This window comes from Cygnus olor, chromosome 1, assembly GCF_009769625.2.
Source record: "Cygnus olor isolate bCygOlo1 chromosome 1, bCygOlo1.pri.v2, whole genome shotgun sequence".
In the NCBI taxonomy this organism is placed as follows: domain Eukaryota; kingdom Metazoa; phylum Chordata; class Aves; order Anseriformes; family Anatidae; genus Cygnus; species Cygnus olor.
In genome coordinates this window covers 13,418,484-13,428,308 of record NC_049169.1, presented here as the reverse complement: position 1 = coordinate 13,428,308, position 9,825 = coordinate 13,418,484, and positions in this window count along the sequence as shown.

The following is a 9,825-nucleotide window of genomic DNA, read 5'->3' as shown; positions in this document are numbered from 1 at the left end:
ACACATGGAAACAAAATGCTATTTCTAAATAAATAAATAAATAAAACCTGTACAACAAAAAATGAGGGAAGCACTATTTTTTGGTACTATTTTCCAAACTCAGGATCTCCCCTCTGCCTCAGACTGCAGCACAGTACCTGTGACAACCTCTGCCTCAGTACAGACACTACAGACCTTTTCTACTGCTGTCTTGCTCTGCTCCAGAAAGAGAGAGAAAGCTGAGCTATGGGCAGATGACCTGAACAAACAGAAATGCACCTGGATCTTGGACTCTAGATGTAGTATCAGCTTTTTCCCAATTCCTTCAGTGTCTGCTTTTTGTGCCTCCTGTGTTTTTCTTTTTAATATATGCAGCCAGTTTCTAAAAGAGCTCAGTGCTTGGGGTTGACTAGTGCCCTCAGTCACTCTGTCTCTTGGCGAGGGCTCTGTTTGCATGTTGAGCTTCAAATATGGTGAGAACTGAGGATCTTTCTGCTCAGTGTGAGTTACCTTCTACAACTGCCAAGATCCTATTATTCAGAGTCAGTTCACAAGAGCTGTCAGAAATGGTGTTCTCTCCCCCCTGAAATGTTAATATTAATGTAGATTTTAGGTGACAAAAGTACCAGGAACCATAAAAACAGTGATAATTGCTAGTAGCTCCAGAGTTGTCTCAGAAGCTAAAGCTTGAGAATCCAAAACATGGGACAATTTCAGAAAAGTATCTAAATATACTGGGTTTTTGTTCTTGTTGTTTTCTGGAATATTTTTGTGTGGGGGCAAGTTCTTATGCCCTTAGCAGCTGAGAATGAAAATATTCTGACTGCCCAAAAAGTTTTCACTGCCACTGCATATGCTGTGTACTTAAACAGAAGCTTTGATTCTGCAGAGGGGCCTGTCCAGTTTCTATCTCGAGGGCTGGAACTGCATGAAAATAGTAAAAACAAAAGCACAGCATAGTGAATATATTTAAAAATAAAAGTGGAAACTGTTGTTTTGTTTTTACTGTTGTTTTGCTGCCCATACTATTTTAGTACCCACATAACCTATGTCACAAGCATTTTGTATCTGCAGTGTAGGCACAGCCTTTCACCAGAGAATTTACATTGGAGGCAAATTAGTTTCTGAGGAATAGAAAATCTATCCCTACGTGAAGCTATTTTTTTTTAACAGTTTAATTTATCCTTTTTTAGTTTATGCATATTCAAAAGATCCATCCAGTTCCAGGACTCCCTATTTCAGATATCTCTCTGTCAAGCTGTAAAATAAAAAAGCAAAGCACCAAACTGTGCGTTTGAAAGTTAAAATTAATCTTCCCTTCCATTTTACAGTTAGATCTAACTGATCTCATTATGCTGGGATTTATCTTAAAGACATTTTACCAGACTTCACTAAGCCATTAGCCATCCTAGAAATTTGAATCCTTGCTAGACATAGAATTACAGCTTAAGATAAACTGATTATCCTCATAATATGTCTCCTACTTAACAAAATAGCAGTGTCTCATATGTAAATGCAATCTAAAATTTAGCATTCAGCAAAGGTCATTACAGCAATGCAACTTCAAATCAAGAAACGTTGTTATCCAGCTGAAAATGCAACAAAATAAAACAAATACCGGTGCTCTATCAGTATGAGATGAATATATAAACATTATCTGTTAAACTCTTCCAAAACACTATTTTTAAAATGGTTTTAACAATCTCTTTTTACAATTAGATTATTTAAAAGCAGGCTATTATAACAAAGAATGCTCACAATATCCCTCTGGTTTAGGTAAACAGTATTTTCTGCTGCTTTGAGATGGAGAAAATGAGACCTTTCTCCATAGTCCTTTTGCATCCAGTCTCCAGCAACAATGAAACAGAAGGGCCGGGATTAGCAGAGGGGAGTTCTGTATAAACAGTCCTTGTAATTTATCCTGCATTCATAAACATAATACATGAACAGTTCAGGGTGCCATGTAGCTTTATGAAATGGGTAGAAGATATAGGTGAGATTCTCAGGGTGACAATCTGGTTCCTTCAAATCCAGACTACAGATTTCATCCTGAGTATGAGGAGCTTTGCATTGTACACTAAGTAGCTATGTCAGATTAGCATTCCTCATAAACAGTACGGCACTTTTGTTTTTTAAGTAGGCTTTACCCTCCAAACTGGTCAGGAACTGCACCAAAGCCTGTAGTAAAACACAGTCTGAATTATACAATTTCAACTTGTTTTCTGAGGAAATGAAGTTTCCGTGCTCTTTACTGTACAATAGCAACCAAACTCAACACAGAGTACTCAGAGATAATTCCATTGCTATGTTTCATGAAAAGGAGTGGCCAGGAAGCTGCAGCTGAGGAGAAGGCTGTGCTATGAGCTCACACAGAGTTTTAGAACCCACACTGGGGAGATTGTTACAAATACCCAATATGAAAAAAAAAAAAAAAAAAAAAAAAAAAAAAAAAAGATTCAGCTGCTTCCAGTGCCCATACATCTGTCTGGTTGCTCACAGAGTAAAATTTCCACTTAAAAATAAATAAATTAATAAATAGAAATCCATGTAGTAGCAGTGAAAGTGATGTAAATCAGAAATCTGCATATTCCTACCTGATGCATACATAACCATGCGTCAACACAGGGGCTGAACACCATCTTTTGAAACCAGCACAGCTCTAACAGTGCACTAGAATGACTATCTTGATATGAGCAAAGCATGATCACATAAAAGGGATTTTATTTCAATTGAATAGATAAAATATTTCTTCCAAAATTAAGTGAAAGTTCCTGTCAGCAAGACCCACTGCCACGACCGGGTTACTATAGGAGCAGTCTGGAAGCACTACCCTGACTTACGTACAGATTGATTCAACCCCAGGCACCAGGCAACAGCAACCCGGCATCAGAACAGCACTGCTGGGAGAAAGACCTTCAAAACTGCTGAAACCAGCACCCAGTAAAAGCATTAACAATTGAAATTGCTTGCAGCTAAACGACTGTTTAGTGCCGTGTTTGCTTTTGTGGAGTCATCATGTTCACTGTTTATTTACAATCCACTATGTTTTTAAAGCAATGATATAGTATTGCACTTAATGAGTATGCTGAAATACTGCTGCCAGGAATTGCCTTTAGCTTAGCCAAGCAAGCAGAATTCAAATGAGCCTGAAAACAGGCTGAAGAAATGATACTTTCTTGGAGAGGCTTTTTGTGTGTGTGTGTGACTAAAGCTGGTTTGAGAATATAAATCAAGCTTTGTGGACACTACGTTGTATGGTTTTCATGCCAGCTGCTCACTGGCATCTAGCTGATTATTTTTGTCATTATTACCTATAGACTATCTTCCACCTAATTAAATTTCAACTTCCCAAAACTCCAACATTTATTTCAACTTTTTGCTCATTTTAAGAAAAGGTCATTTTAATAAAATATTTTCTCCAGAAAGTAATTCAAAGGAAACCCAAATCCTTAGTATAATTCAATAGAAATTAATGCAGTTAGTGAAAACTGAAATTAATGCAGTTACTGAAAATATTTGAATTCGGCAGCTGGCCAAGTAGCCAGTATAGCCACCATTCCATGTTTCTGTCATTCATTCCTTCTCTGCCCAGACATCGTTCAGGTAACAATGCTGCGAGAGTCTTAAGGAACTGAAGAAGGAAGGTAGCTTTTCAAAATCTACATTTTTTAACAAAAATGCTGTTAATGCTACTCTTCACAGCTTATAGCATAACAAATGTACAGTCACATGCTATTATAATATCCAGATAACTGAATTTTCTCTTTTATCCCCTCTCTTATACTCTTTTCTGTATCTCTAATCTCTGTAATCTCAGTAATGCTTAAGAAAGCATTAGCAAACACAGCTAGAGACTTACCCCAAACAGTAATTGATCCAAGGCTGGTTTTGGTTAGCTACCCCAGTTCCCTGTTGCGGTTTAACAGTGGAAGCAATGTATACAAGTATACAGCTTTACAGCTCTATCCAGCTTCTTCGCCAGTTTTGTTGCCTGAGCTGATCTCCATGATGTTACAGACTGTCTGAGGTCCGTGATGCCATCATGGGCTAGTTGAATTTAAATTCCCATTCATCATTCTGCACTGTAGGGCTGCCCTGCACCTACTAGGTGGTATCATTCATCACACCTAACTTCAGCTCTAAAAACCTGGTTCTCCACACTCTCTCAATAGCCAGTGGACAGAAACAAGGCCACTCCAAAATGTGGTTATCCATTGTATTCTGGACACCTCTCTTAGGATGGTTACGCAAAAATGTCTCCTGGTGGCACTTACCTCTCCCAGCGAATGTGGAGAAACTAATGAATAGCTCAGCAGATGAAGATACCCAACTTCAAGGCAGCTGCCTTCAGGCAAAACAAATCTTATTCTGAGCTTCAGGCTAGTAGCGCATCCCAGACTTCCCTCATCTAAAGATCAGATCCACATATTTTATGAAATTTTTAGAGGATGTTATACAGATTATAAATGCATTCACTCAAGGGCACAGCAAATTGAACTTACATTCTGCAAGGGCCTCCAGCAACATGCAATGATCTGGAAATTCTGCAGCATCTTTACTAAATTTAAATACTGAGTTCTTGTCATTAGTAAAATAAAAATAAAACAATCACTTGAGTATTCTCTATGTTACTTAGGGTGACTAAAGACTGTGTAGCAACTGTATTATTTATTTATTTATTTATTTTGTGAAACAATTAACTACGCTGTAGAAGTTACCAAGAGAAAAGCTAGAAGTGTTGACAGATACCTGGTAAAGAGAAACTTGGGGGCTTTATAACCTGAGAAGCTAGAAGGAGGAGTTTGGGAATGTGGATAGTATTGGTTGGATATTTCTGCTCACATAATCAAGCAGCTAACTCACTGAAGTTATTTAAACTTTTAAATTTCAAGTAAACAATCACACTGAGTTTATTGGTACATATCACTGAAGTTCTTTTTGCAGACTGACTTCAGATTTACTGTCCTTTTTTATGGTTCTCTGAAAAATAAATACATCCTGGAGCTTCTCTAACCTACCATGCTCCCATGTCTCAGATAGATGCCTTTCTCCAACCCTATTATAGCCCACAGTGCCAGACCTACCACTTCTTGCGGGAGGTGGCTGCTTTTGCTGGTCATTTTCTTCCCTAGAATTTTTCTACTAACTTCCAGATGTTTGGCAGCCAGTGCAGAGCAGGAACTCTGAGCAGGCTGCCAAACATCTACTGCTCCCAGACATTGTGCATGCACAGGTTTGCTCTGTATTTTATGGGCACTGTGATTCTTCAAAATACATTCCATCTTCTTCACAAAAGCCAGGTAATTTAGCCAGACATGCTCAGAAAATTGTCTGGTTTGCAATGCAAGAATTTTAGTGCATACGCATTACTGAGTCGGTCTGTAGACAAGCAGAAAGTTTGAAATGTCCAGGACATACCTTAATTGACATACACGTGTAAAGACCCAGCATGCCTTAAGCACGTGTTTCCTTCTACCTTTGGAACTTGAGATGGTGACTGGGAGGCATGAGAGTATCTGTGTACCTCTGAAACATGTTTCTTTCTTTGAAAAATCCCAATTAACTATGTAGGTAAGGAAGAACTGGGTTAATATGAGAGGCTTAAGAGATCTACCTAAGAAGGATTTTCAAACATGACATGGTCTTCGTGGCAGATAAGCTGCAGTATGCAAAACAAGAGGAGGTTTGGAGCAGGAATCCAAGTCACAACTGCTAAGTAGATTCAACAGAACCAAGGGCTGGGCTGTTCGTCTAGCTGGTTTCAGCCATTGATGGCATTGCATGGTGGTTGCACTATTTTAAGCATTAATCATAATCTCATGTTTCTGACTATGGCTATCAGTCATCCTGCTAGTTTGATAACACAGGTTCTTCTTTCTGTACTATGTAACATATTCACTGTATTCTGAAACATTTGTTCCCAATCAGATATAAAAAATAAAATAAAATCTGAAAGCTTCAGAACGTGCTGCCAGCTGCACAATGCACAAATCTCACAGCTTTTCCTTTTGACTTTCCACTTTTTCTTTTTTTCTTTTTTTTTTTTTTTTTCAAATGGTATTCTGCATTTTCTAGTCTTGGCTTTTTACCAGTGGAATTATTTACATCTTATCTTTTCTTTCTGAATTACAAGTTAAGCATTAGGAGTACTTTTTAGTATAATTATAGATACAGCATGATAACAAGGAATTTATTGAGAAACTCTAAACTCCACAACGCTTCTTGAAACTATTCTTTTTCATTATTTTTCAAGGTTTTCAGCAGCCTCTGGATGAATAAAAGGAGGAATATGTGGCATTTACATTCAATTTTTATTTAATCCATATTAGGTCCTCATAAATTTCTCAGAAATGTACGGATTGGCTCTCATTTCCTACATAAAATCTGCCCCAAATCATTTATATTTGAATAAGGAAAACTCATCTACCCAGTTTGCAATAAGGCACCAGGAGCTATATGCATAGTTAAGATTCACTGTCTGGTCTTTACAGGCAAAGATTATAAAGGCCTAAATCAAAGTTCAGCACGGTCAATGAGATGCTCCAATTTAATTCAAAGTACCTGCCTTTAAACAGACAACTTGCACAAGGTGGTGGCTGACACTCACAAGCAGAACATCATTTTCCCAGTTCCCAAATTACTGATTCATTTTCTATTAAACCCCAATGTAATGTAATGTAAATTCACTTTATTTTATTTTATTTTAATATTTTATTTTATTTTAATATGTGCAGTTGCCTTTTAGCTAATTTAGAATACTTCAGCTTTGGCTAGTGTCCCATCTTTACTGGGCTACTGCTGCCATATCCCTATCAGCATCTGAAACCCATGCTGACTTCTTCCATCACAAACTTTTACAGATTTTAAACAGAGAAAAGACAATTCTGACCATGAGGTCTGTGCCCTTGTATCAAAATAGTCACAGATTTTCATCCAGTACATCCTACCGCAGACTCCCAGTTACTCCAAGTCAGACTACATGTACTAAGAAGGCATTTTAATCCAGTGAAAATGTTGGGTCTGGATTTATTTTCCCTGCCTTTGGTTAGGTGAGACATAGGAGCTTTGTGTAGCCAGTACCATTCTTCCACGGTCATCGCAGACAAAAGGAATTCTCTATTTCATCCCTCCATTAACAATTCTAATTTATGCAAAACAGAAGATATAATTCTAGAAGAAATGCCATTATGTTTCTGTCACCACATTGTGAAGTCCCAGAGACCTGAATCTGCAGCAGAGAATGAATTACTGTCCTGGAAAAGGCAGAGGACCGTCGGCATAGCATGGACCTCAGCACAGCTTATATTTGAGGCTCAGTTGTTTCTTTCCTTAAGGACTATGTGGAAGGTACTGATCATTCTATGTTGCCCTTTATATGGGTGTTTTAGCATTCCAGGCCAAAATATGCCCACTGTTTAAGATATAGGAAGCATCATGAAAAACTCCAGTGAATCATGTCTAAGACTGTGATTCATGTCTTAGTGTGAAGCCCGTATTATCTTTTTATCCTCTTCTAATGGGCTTCTGAAAAATGCCAGTCTTTACCACTGTTCCTGCTAAGTCTTTGACTGAAACCTTCATCCATAATTATGTAGCCTATTACTTATTGTAATTTCTTTTACCCTTCTTTTTTTACACCTTTATTTACCTCCTTGCTTTGCCTTCCAAAATGCTTGTGTGATATACATTGCTTTCATTTGTAAGTTAGAGACTAGCAGATAGAAAATGGAAAGAACAGGTAAAGACAAGAGAGAGAAATTAAATGCTCTAAATTGTGTCAGCCTGATATAACTCACTTAACCATTCACTACTAGTTCTCAGAAGTATCTGCTTTGTTCCTTCTCTAAATAAGGACTGTTTAAGCTAAATAAGAAAGAAAATGACCAAACATACAAATGGGAAAAAAAGAGAATCCAAAAAGGCAGGGTGTCAAGAGGATGGAGCTGGTCTCTTTTGAGTTTTATCCAGTGAGAGGACGAGAGGCACCAAGCACAAACTGAAGCACTGGAGGTTCCTGCTGAATATGGTGGGGCACTTCTTTTCTGTGAGGGTGATGGAGCACTGAAACAGGTTGCCCAGAGAGGCTGTGGATTCTCCTTCTCTGGAGATATTCAAAACCCACCTGGCTGCCATCCTGCGCAATGTGCTCTAGGTGGTCCTGCTCGGCAGCGGGGTCGGACTGGGTGATCTTCAGAGGTCCCTGCCAACCTCAGCCATTATTATATCTGTGATGATACACCTGTGATTCTGTGCACATTGTAGGGTGAACATGTGCCATGCCACTTTTGGGGGGTAGCAGGATTTTAGTCATATAACAAAGATACAGGGAAGTCAAAGCATTGCAAAGAGTTTCAGCTTATTCAGAGTCTGTATTCTTGTCTTGCTGCTGCTGCTGCTCCAGCTGAAATTGCTGTAAGGTGGATGTATACCTGGGTGCCAGACAGTCCTGAAAAAGGCATCACCCAGCACCCTCTGGCAGCTGGGAGAACCTGGCAAACGGGGTTCTGAAAAAGCCTGGCCTGTGCCTGGCACTGTTCAGTGTTTGAATTCGGGGCTTTGGTTACAAAGCAGAAAGGATATTCACTAAATTTTAATGACCCTTGAACAGAAATTGCAGGAACTGTGAAGCCTAGAATCAGGAAAAGAAAAAAAAAAAAGTAACAAAGCAGAGAAATGGTCTGGAACGAATAGGAAGTTGCTCACAATGGAAGGATGTGAGATATTATTTTTAAGAATAATTAGCTGCAGAGAAAGATGATGAAGTAAGATAATGAAGTGTAACTGGCATGCAGTATGCCCCTCAGAAAAGTGTCTAGGTGTGGCATTGCACCATAAACTGAAAATCCAACGCTGTCATAGCTTTGTATGACATCACGTACTGTTGTGGCCATCGCAATGGGGTACGGAAACAGCTACTATAGAAGACACATGAAGTTTTAATCAGCACTGATAAGACCTCGGCTGGAGTACAACATGCACTTTTGGGCACCTCACTCAAAGAAAGACCAGTAACAGAAACCGAGGTAGAGCCATGTAATTTTCAGAGCTATAGAAAATGGGACCCGCGAGGTAAGATTGGAAGAATTCATTTGTTTAGTCTAGCAGTGAATGACTGAGGGAAGATATGATAGCAGTTCTCATACACATAAACTAGTTGCAAAGGAGATATAAACTGTTCTTCATGTCTACAGATACAGCAAGAAGTAATAGCCTTAAATTGCAGCTTGAACACTTAGGTTGTTTTTTTTACAAAACGCTTTTGAACCAAAAGGAATGTTATGCAGCAGCTCGCTGAGGGGAGGTTTGAAGAATCATCATCACTGCAAATTTTCAAGGTCAGGTTAAACAAATATCTGCCAGGAGCTGATTAGATAGAGTTGATTCTGCTCTGAAGCAAGAGGATGAACTGGAAAGCCCTTTGAATCTTTTTTGAAATCATGAAATCACGTCTGGAGATGCAACTCCATTGTCCCCACTACTTAATTGACATGAAAAAGAAGTAAAAAAATGTACCAGTGTCACCTCTCCAAGTTTTTTTAAATTAAGCCTTTTTTTTTTCCCTACTTGTTAAATCTCAGTATTGCTTTATCTAGAATTAAGGCATTTCTGGTAGAAGAACAGTGAAATGCACTTGAAGCTGGAAAATTATATTTATTGAGGTTATATGATTTTATGTTTTGTAAATACCTAACTTAAATCACATGAGCAGTTGGGATAAAAATAAAAAAATTAAAAAGAAAATATTTGTAACTACTCATTTTGCTTAAATGTCAAGGACAAGAACCCTTCATGTATATTTTTCCTTTGCTGGAGAGCATCTCTTACTGTTGCTCTGTAAACCACTTT